This window comes from Parasteatoda tepidariorum, unplaced genomic scaffold, assembly GCF_043381705.1.
Source record: "Parasteatoda tepidariorum isolate YZ-2023 unplaced genomic scaffold, CAS_Ptep_4.0 HiC_scaffold_29, whole genome shotgun sequence".
NCBI classification, from domain to species: Eukaryota; Metazoa; Arthropoda; class Arachnida; order Araneae; family Theridiidae; genus Parasteatoda; species Parasteatoda tepidariorum.
Genome location: NW_027261609.1, coordinates 6,221 through 16,660, shown reverse-complemented (window position 1 = coordinate 16,660; position 10,440 = coordinate 6,221). Strand labels below are relative to the sequence as shown.

Sequence of the window (10,440 nt, the reverse complement as noted above, 5' to 3'; positions counted from 1 at the left end):
CTCTGCTTTATGTTTTTTTTTCTTCATGTCATACTTTTGTTTCCTTTTCTTATAATTAATTTTACGCATTGCTTTTATTTATTTCGCTATCCTTTACCGTACATAATACGTTATTATTTTTTTACGCCCTATATTTACGCTTTTCCTCTTCTTAAGCGTTTTATTTTCACGTTTACTTTTTTATACATTATTTTTCCCGCTATATTTGTTTTTTTCATCAATTAACACAATATCTGCTTTATTTCTCTTATGAGTTTTTTTTTCGCTTTCTTCACGCATTTATTTTTCTTTCGCATAAAAAGTTATGTTTAATTTTATCATCATTTTATCATTATTATGTTTAATTTTACCATGTTTTCAAAAATGACCTTTACACGTTTAAAAAGATTCAAATATTTTCTGGACGAAACTACTGTTTTTTTGTTTTGATTCTGAAGAATTTGCTGTCTTATTGTTAAAAATGTTTTAAGTCTTAGTGCAATTTCTTTTCAGTATACGAAACTAATCACACCGGACAAAAAATTAGTCAACCTTTGTGAAATCATGAAAAACATCTTTTTATAGCATGTAACACCGCTTCATCTGATCGATTCGATAACGACTAGGATTCGGTTCGGAAGTGAGTTCCACAAGGTTTTGCAGGTACGTCGAATTCAGTTCAAGACTCTCGCTGAGGATTTAACTGCACAAATCCACCAAATTGCGAGGATGCTGATTTCGGCGTTTTACCCGTTGTTCCAACATGTCCCACAAATTTTCAATGGGGTTGAACTCGGGTAACTTTGCATGCCATACGAGATGCATTTGAGTGTCTGAGTGTTCGTTCATAAAATCAGTCACATATTCTTCCAGCCCTATGAACTTTGCTGTTGTCATCTTGAAAAATAGGGATGTCGGCACACTCTTTTCATAAAGATGTTGACTGAAAGGCATCATCTGATTATCCGGAATACTCAAACATGCTGGCTCGTGTTAGTGGCCTCCTTAGTGAGGGAGCCCCATTCATAATAAGAAAAACTCCCCCAAAACATGACAGACTCACCTTCTGCTTGAAACTGACCTTGCGCACAGTCAGGATGAAATACTTCATCTGCTCTCCGTTGTACTCGATGACATGCGCCTTTTGAATAAAGGCAAAAACGTGATTCGCCATACCACAATTCATTCGGCCAGTCTACAAGTGCCTTAGCGAGCAATGGCCTCTTACAAGAGGTTCGACTCCAAATGTTCAATGCACGCAGCTCCCGACGCAACGTTTTCTCACTGACAGTTTGGAATGGACCTTCATTTACTTACTTAAGCAACTCCTGTTGGGTTTGGAAGTGATTTTGATTGAGAAGTCATGAAACACGTCTCTGATCCCTTTCATGCAGGATCTTTTTCGTGACCACATGTATTACACCACTACTTGTAGACACATTAACAGTCAGAATTAAAAAACCAAAAAATTCAGTCACTTAATTCACCTTATGACCATGGGCATGGCCAAACACAATTGCTCCGTTTTGCCACTCTATTACATCCTTACACTTACCTATATTTACACATAATTTCACTTCAGAAAAATTATCTCGCTGATAGCTACTTGACTTTGATCGCGTTGAAGCAGTTGAGCACATTATTTGACCACTGCGTCTTCTAACGAAACCTAAAGATACATCGCGGTGATTGTCGCTTGGGTGACTAATTTTTTGTCCGGTGAGCTTATGTTTCCTACTTCCTTTTAATTGCATACTCTTTTTGTTTGCTTGAAAATATATATCAATGCTGGATAATATTACCGCGAAAATTATTAAGCTCTTCCCTTATATTGCTTACCTTTAAAAAGCTAAGATGTCAAGTCGTGTTTGAATTTGTCCTTCATGAAGTTTTCAAGAGCTGAAAAAATATCACATATTGATTATTATTACATAAACACTTATGCAACATTATAGGAATATTTTAATTGCTTTGTAAGGACATAAAGGGGATGGGGGGTTTGTGATTTACTAATTTTATGAGACAAGTTTATGAGTAATACTTACGTAAGTCACTTAAATCACTATCTTTTAAATTTTTCCTATAAAATATCAGTTGAATTAACTTCAAATTTAAAAAAAGAAGTTTTAAAAAAGAAAAAAAATTGGACAATAATTGCTGTTATGTGTTTCGGAACTTTAACAAAAAAACAGAAATAAGGAATACTATTTACAAACTTTTATAAAATGAATTGAAATATCTACTAATTGTATTTTTTGAATAGTTACCTCATTTGTTTGAATTCTAAAATTTGATTACTTCAGGAATAGCTAATATTAGAGCAAGATAGTGCTTTGTTTCTTTCTCACTTAAGCATAGGACGTGATTTGCTTATTTTCAGTGACACTAACAGTGAAAAATATCAAGTCAAAAATTTTTATGTAAAAAAGTTAATATTGTAATAATTTATTTCTATATTTCCCCCCTTGATAATTTTTAAGTAGTTTCCGCACTATTTCTTAACCTTACCATTTGAAAAAGGTGTCAAACATACAAAGGAAAGTACATTTCAGCTTAATATTTTCTGGAACAACGTTATCTTGAAAAGAATTAGAAATTCCAATTTTTATCTACTCAATTGTTCATTAAACTAAATAATACATTATCGTTTGTTTTCTCAGTTTGATCTTTATTAAAATATAAAAAACGAGAATGCTGCAGGCACTTTAAACTTTTATAAAACTCTTTGGAATACGTATTTTTCTCGGAACTAAGTAAGATTTATTTTTGAACTAGAGCAGATTTTATCAGAACAGAATAATACAGACAATCATCTTGGATTTCCACCCATGCAAGAATGGTCAGAAGTAAGCTATTTTGCTGCCTAAGGTTGCAAAAAATCGGTTAAAAAAGTATATAAATAGTTTAATTTATTGTCTGCAGTTTTCAAAAGCAGTTAAAAAAAATGAAACCGAACGAAAATGCTATACTTACAGCAAACGTTTTAGAGTCTTCAAATGTGATCCGATTCGATTGATCGGCATCTAAATATGTACAGCAGTTCCCAAACTCGATTATCCATGTTTAAATCATCCAAACCGGTCCTAATGACTCGGACTACTGAGCAAAATAATCCTATAAAAACTAAAACATGTTGTATTAAAAAAACCTTGCCATAAAGTGTTAAAAATTATTCATTTCCTAGAAGATCGGAAGCAAACTTGGAAAAATTAAACTATTTAAAACTATTGTTCTATCTATAACTATTGTTCTACTTCCGTCACTTAATATTTTAATACGCTTTATATTTAAGTCTCTACTTTCTAAAGCGTAACTTTAGAACAGTGGCTCCCAACCTTTTTTGGACCATCGCCCCCCTCTTGGGGTTGGCTGACACACATCGCCCCCCTTTTTCTTTTTGCTCAAAAACCATTCATTGCTGCTTGTGAGCAGCCAAACGCTAAGTTATATTTGATTTTAATTTAAATTGTAATGCAAATAAGGAGGCAATTTTATCCTGCCATTTTTATTAATTAAAAAAAATTGTGCATCTTTTTTTTTCAAAAAGAAATTATATTTAAAACGGAATAATCAAAACAAAAGTAATTTTTTTAAAATTACAATTTCTTGATCACATTAAAATTCATATTTTAATGTGATCAAGAAAAAGTTAAAACGTTAGCAACTAAAATTTGAGAAAAAAAAGAAGAGTGAGAAAGTACATTTTTACCACTTCAATAACTGCCCTGTATTTGGTGTATTTCAGGTAAAGCTTGAATGTCATCGTCAGATTTAAACGCAGGTCACAGGTCTCCCTTGAAGCAAATGTCCAACCTATTTCTTTGCTTTGTGAGGAGCTGGACGACGGAACTAAATCCTCTCTCCATTAAATATGTTGACGGTAACGAGATGAGAAGCGGCTCAGTTTGCTTCCACAATTGTGGATAAGTGTCCATAAGCTTTACCCAAGCTAACTCGTAACCGTATTTTTTAAAGACGACTTTAGCATACTTCAAATCTAAAAACTCAGTTTGCAAAGAGGAAGTGAGCTTATCCACAACTTCAAAAGAGAAAGGATCGAAAATGCAATCCGGAATTTCTAATTTCATCAAATCTTTAAATCTTGATTCGATATAAGTTTTTAACTGGTCAAGGTGATCAGTAAAAATTAAGCTTTTATTTTCGAGAATCTCGATATCTGCCATTGAACACTTTCTAGGAGGTGGAAATTGCATTAGCTCTTTGCGACCAATGTTTGACTCGTAGATATCAAACTTGGCGATGAATGAAGATATGATTCCCTTAGCCTTGATAATGTTCATTTTATTTCCTTGAAGTTTTACGTTGATTTCGTACATTTTTTCAAAAATATCCGTGAGTTACGAAGTTTCCAACTTGCGTTGCTTCAAACTCTCACTTAAGACAGGATCAGTGGTGTCGAGAAACTCAGTAACCGAGTCAAACGATTCGAAAAAACGATGCAAACAGTTTCCATTTGAAAGCCATCTCACATCTGTATGTAGGAGCTTCATCATTTTCACGGCAAAGTTCTCGGAACAAACGGCCATTGAGAGAATCAGCTTTGATTTTATTGATGCCAGAAATAACGAATTGTAAAGTGTCATGCAGGGCACCACTCAACTGTTTTGCAGAAAAATGTTGACAATGAATGACACAATGAATGGTGATGACCGCCGGTACTTCTTTTTTAAGGTGCGCTAGAAGCCCAGTATGACGACCAGACATGGCAGGAGCACCATCTGTCGCACAAGCACTTACATCTGTAAGGGTAATTTCTTTTTCCACAAAATAGTCTTTGACCAATTTAAAAATCTACGATCATTTTGTATCAGTGATCAAAGTTCTTGTAAACAACATTTCCTCGTTCATCCAATCTCCTCACTCTCATTTATGAATCTCACGTAAGCTAATACAATAGCTTTGTTATCTATCACAGTTGAGTCATCAATCTGCAAAGCAAATTTACCTTCTCTCATAAATTTGATGAGTTTTGATTCAACGTCTGCGGCCATCTCATCAATAAGCCTGGAAACAGTATTATTGCTCTATCCCTCACCTAACATGATTTCAAAATTTTTTTTAGTAGCAGGTAAAATACGAGTTTACCAACTGTGAGAGGTTTAGAGTTATATAAATGTTTCGTCTATCAATCCGTTTCTCCTATTACATGCCTTTTAAAATCGGAGGGATGGGAATGAGACGAGAGAGGAACATTTGAGGAGAAGAAGTTATATAAAAAACCATGACTTTCAACAAAAGAGAATTCTTGAAGGTCAGATTTCCGCCAGCGATACCAAAACGTATGACGAAAACGATCCTGAACGTGAAATTTTTTATTTTTTAACTATCGTAATTCTTTATCTACACCAGAACCATAAGATTCATATATGTTTTCAATTTCGATCTCAAATAGCTTTTGTCATTAATATTATTAGCAATTTTTATCTTTTGAATACTCGTCGCCCCCCTAAGGATTATCGCCCCCATGAGGAGCTCTATCGCCCCCTTTGGGGCGATCGCCCCCAGGTAGGGAACCACTGCTTTAGAGTGTTTAATTAAGCGGTTTTAAATAAATTTTATTATGCATCTTTTTACTCTGATGGGTTTTTAATAATTTTCGCAAATTTTAGGCTTTACAAAAAAAGTAAAGCGTAAGGCTTACTTTACGTACTATATATATCATTTATAGATTTTTTAAAAAAATATTTTATGCTTTACTTTTTGTAACGTGTTATTTTTTCGAGTTTTCTTGTCCACGCATTATTTTTTCCTCTTTTCTACGTATCTTTTATGCGTTCACATTTCCTCAGCTCTAAATTAACGCGTTTATTTTCTCTTGCGTTACTTTTGCGTGCATATCATTCTTATAACTTACTTTTTAGCGCGTTACTTTACGCATAGTTTTTAGGCATTTATTTTTCTTTGTAAAAATTTTAATTAAGTTTTAAGCGTTATTTTTCTTTTTTAAATTTTCCGTGCTTCACTTTTCTTTAGCGGGCAATTTTATGGGTTAATTTTCCTTATGCCTTCCTTTTACTTTTACGTGCTATACGCAATAGATTTTACGTGTTTCTTTTCATCATGTAATTTGTTTCAAATTTATTTTTCTTATATGTTTATAACTTTTTATGCTTTACTCTTACTCTGTTATACTTCTTATACATTAAAACGTTTACTTTCCATTAAGCGTCATATTTACACATTTCCTTTTCTTGTGCTTCTCTATCAGCACGGAATTTATTTATTGTTTGCCTGATTAAATGTTGTAAATGGTACTAAGAGCATTATTACTGCTTGTTCAAAAGACAAACAATTTTTGTATGTTTAAGAAATTATTCACTAAATTCAATTTGATATTTTTATTTCATAATACCTCGATGCGACTTGATTTGTGAAATCTGAAAACGAATCCCAAAAGTGCTATTCACCATTTTTCGTAAGACTTGTTAGTCGAAAGATGAATCGTTTCATATTTCAAGNTATGATAGTATTAAGTTCAATTAATTTTATTATTCGCTACATTGCAATTTATTTAGAAACAGCTTTATTTTAATTGGAGAATGTACCATTTTTTATCGAGACATTTCAATAAAACTTAAATTATTTAATACTACAGGGGATGAATCACGAAATGGTTTTATTATCATTATTAGAAAACCTTATTCCCTATCACGACGCTAAAGTTACAATTGTTATTTATAATTCAATGATTAAAGTTTTTTAACCTATTTTTCTTAAGTCTACGTCAAGATATTAAATGCTTTCAGCAGAAAAAATAACTATTTTAATCTGCTTATATCGCGGCTTTTTTCCGTTATGAAATTTCTTGTTTTTTTAAAAAATGGTTTTAACATAATTAGAAAGTCTCATACATTTTCTTGACTAAAAATACAGTTTTTTTATGTCGTCAATATATGTTGTCTTTCCAGATATGTGGCAAGTCTTAAATGTAATTTCTTTTATGTATACGAAATTATGTTCGCTATTAATATATATCTTTATTGCGTATTCTTTTTATTTTTTTGAAAACTTATGTAAATGCCGGTTAATTAAGAATATGAAGATTATATTTTGCATGAACTTACTTTTAATAATTTAAGACATCGACTCTTAGATGGATTTGTATACCATAGAGTGTCCAAAATCTGAAGAAACACGACACATTGGTTAAAATTATATAAATATTTATGCAACACTATAGAAACCTTTCTATTTTATATTTTATTTTATAATCGTCGTTGAACAGCCGACTCAATTTTGGGGTTTACGAATACAAATGTTCAATTCCATAGCCTCGTAATTTCGAACCCAATCCAGAAGACAAGGAAACTCCTGGATCAAGTATTGGGAGAAATTTGCCTTGTTGGAAGACTCTGAAGGAACAAACCCCCATTTGCGTTATATGGAGAGGAAGAACACGAGAACCTCCCATGGTTAGCCAGACGGCAAGGGGAATCTAACCCACGATCTGTCTACCACTGAGGATATATCACGTCAGCACAGTGGTCAGTGCAAGCGGGATGCGGAATTCGTATCGACCAGTTATCGCCGGGATCGAACCCCGGTTCATCTCACTGAAAGGCGAACGCTCTATCCCCTGACTCATCCCGGCTTCATAGGGACCTTTCAAACTTTATGACATAAGTAGGATGTAGATTTGTGATTTACTTTCTTTTTTGTGACAAGTAGCACGCGGGAAACGAGCAACGCCTACGTAAGGCATTTTTAAAAATTAAAAAAAAAATAAAAAGTAGAACAATGATTGAGGGAAAATTACAATTAAAATTACTTCACATTTAAAACAGAAGTTCAGTACGAATAAGGAAAAAGTTGGACACAAATCGCTTTTATGTTACCATTTATAACCATTTCAAGAAAATCAGGAAATATTTCTAAAGAATATTCTTCCCAAACTTTTATAAAATCAATTGAAATACCCTACCTAATGTTTTTAGCTAAAATTATATTACTTCAGGAAAACTCAAAGTTAGATCCAGGTGGTGTGTTGTTACTTTCTTACGTAATCATAGGATAAGATTTGCTTGATTTTTGTGACTAGGAGTGAGGGGGGAGAGAAAGGGATGCCAAAAATTGAAGAAAAAAAAAATAATACTTTATTTGTATATGTCTCCATATACGAGTAAATCAAAATATTTTCTTTTTCATTTCTAAAGATGGTTCATTATGGAGAAATTATTCTCCAAATATTATTTTCCATGATAAATTTTTAGTTGCTTTTGTTCTTATTTTATCCTAACGATTTATATCAGGAAAAAAGAAGGTATCAAACATTTCAAAGACGGAATCATTTAAAAAAAAAATGAAAAATTTTAAAATTCCTGCATTTCACCGTATTAGCTGAGTTTATGACTTTGACATCACATTGAACCTAATTATTACTTAAAGTAGCTTTTTATTACTTAAAGTAGCTTTATTTTCTTGAACCACGTTATTTTGAAAAGAATTAGAAATTGCAATTTTTATTTACGTTATTTAAAGATCAAGCGCCGACCGGCCTGTGTAAGAGTTAGGGAATTACCGTTGCATCAGAGAGGTTATGGGTTCGAATCACGGACAAGGCATGGAAGTTCTTTCTTTCTCTGTACTATCGGTCCTTACTGAAGGAGCAACGTTGGCCCACCTAATAAGGTACCCATGAAAGAGTAGCCAACAAATCTGCCAGGTGCCTGTATGGCCTAGGCCATTATCAAGGTGAGCATTGGAAAAAAAAATTAATGATCAAGCTAAAATGTGTCTTCTCAATATGGCCTTAGAGAAAAATTTACAAAACGAAAACGTCCCAAATACTTCAACTTTTGTAAATATTTCTTCGCAACCGAATAGGATTTACTTCTGAATTTCAACGCTTTTATCTTTTTTTGAAAAACAAACTGTTGTGCAATTTTTTGTTAAAAATTTATAGCCTTATAGTAAGGAACAATTAGCCACGAAATTAATGTTTATGTGGGATAATTAGTTAATAACACTTAACAGTATAAAAAAATTATCATATCAAATCTAGTAAACAATTTGCAAAAAAGAATTTAAATACTTCTTTATTAAAGGGCGTTGAAAATTTTTGCTTTGCTAAGTGGCTGATTAGGACCCTAAGATCTGATCAATTAATTATATTTTTTCTCTCATGTTGGCTTTTCCTCTTTACCAACTTTAAGTATAGTTTTATACTTAATATAGTTTTATACTTGCGAAGTATAGTTTTATACTTAATTGTTACTCACAGTTCCAGTTATTCACGGCGTGTTTAAATATGTTACTACTAAAAAATTAATAGGAAAATTGCACAGTTGGTATATTTAAAGGCAATATGTAAGACATAGTTTTAATGCCGTGATGGTTCAGGGGATAGAGTGCTCGCCTTCCAATGAGGTGAACAAGGTTCGAATCCCGGTGATGGCTAGTCGATTCGAATTCCACACCTAGCTCGCATCGATCACAGTGCTGGCGTAAATTATCCGCAGTGGCAGACGGATCATGAGTAAGTTCGTAAGTCCAAAATTGGGTCGATTGTTCAACGATGGTTATAAAATAAAATTGTAAAAGGAGTCACGTGGACTCAGCAAAATAAAATAAAAAATAAATAAAATTAAAAAAAAGAATTTCCCCTCCAATGAGGTTTCCTGGGTTCGATGACTGGTTTATATGGGTTCTACTCCCGGCTTCACCGACCAGAAATTTTAAATAAAATATCATCCCTGTAAATGGGTCATGCGTTAAATCACTTTACCGTTGGGCTAATCATAAAAGGTTTTCATGGTTTTTCTCGCGATGTAACGTTTGCGGTTTTCTGTGTAGGTGAAAAGATATATTCGATATTTGTTGTCATTAAATGGAACTTCGGGAAATAGGTTGAAAGAATCTTTCCAAACAATTAATAGGAACAGTTTGATGCAGAAACATACCCTCCAACTGCTACGGAATTTCCGTAGTTTCAGAAATCTTCTTTTTCAACGGTAGCAAAATTAATGTCTTAATATTAAAAAAAAATTAATTTTAGCGTAACTTGTCCACTATTACTTATAAAAGTGCAGGCCATATGGCTAGATTCTTAAGTTCTGATAAAAGTTTTATGAGAGATCCATTTGCTTTAAAAACTTCTACTTTGGTTCGCTACCACTAGAAAGAATTATTTTAAAAATCCTCATAAGTTGGAGGGTATGCAGAAATGTCACATTTAGAAAAAATAAAGTGCAACTTGTTGCTATATTATCCCAAATCTTTTCTTTATAAAATGATTGTCGTGGGGTGTGATTGAAGGAAGGGACATGAGGTGTAGATCATCCGCTAACAGCTTGTGATAGATGTGGTTTATCACCTTTCAAAAGAAACGCCGATGATTGGTGCAACCTTTTTTTTTAAAAAGAAAAACACAGATTTTCGTAGACACAAGAGTTCTTCCAGTTTTTTTATTTTATTTCGGTATTAAGAACATGTTCATTTCCA

The 10,440-nt window shown here is 32.9% G+C and overlaps 1 long non-coding RNA gene across 1 annotated transcript; it reads right to left on the bottom strand.

Annotated features, from left to right (window-relative positions):
• Positions 1 to 19: 19 nt before the first annotated feature.
• Positions 20 to 7,698, bottom strand: LOC139424856 (uncharacterized). The gene is made up of 3 exons (XR_011635978.1): positions 7,065 to 7,698; positions 2,953 to 3,102; positions 20 to 1,878 (listed from the first exon to the last, which is right to left on the bottom strand). It is a non-coding gene; the product is annotated as an uncharacterized lncRNA (long non-coding RNA).
• Positions 7,699 to 10,440: the final 2,742 nt, after the last annotated feature.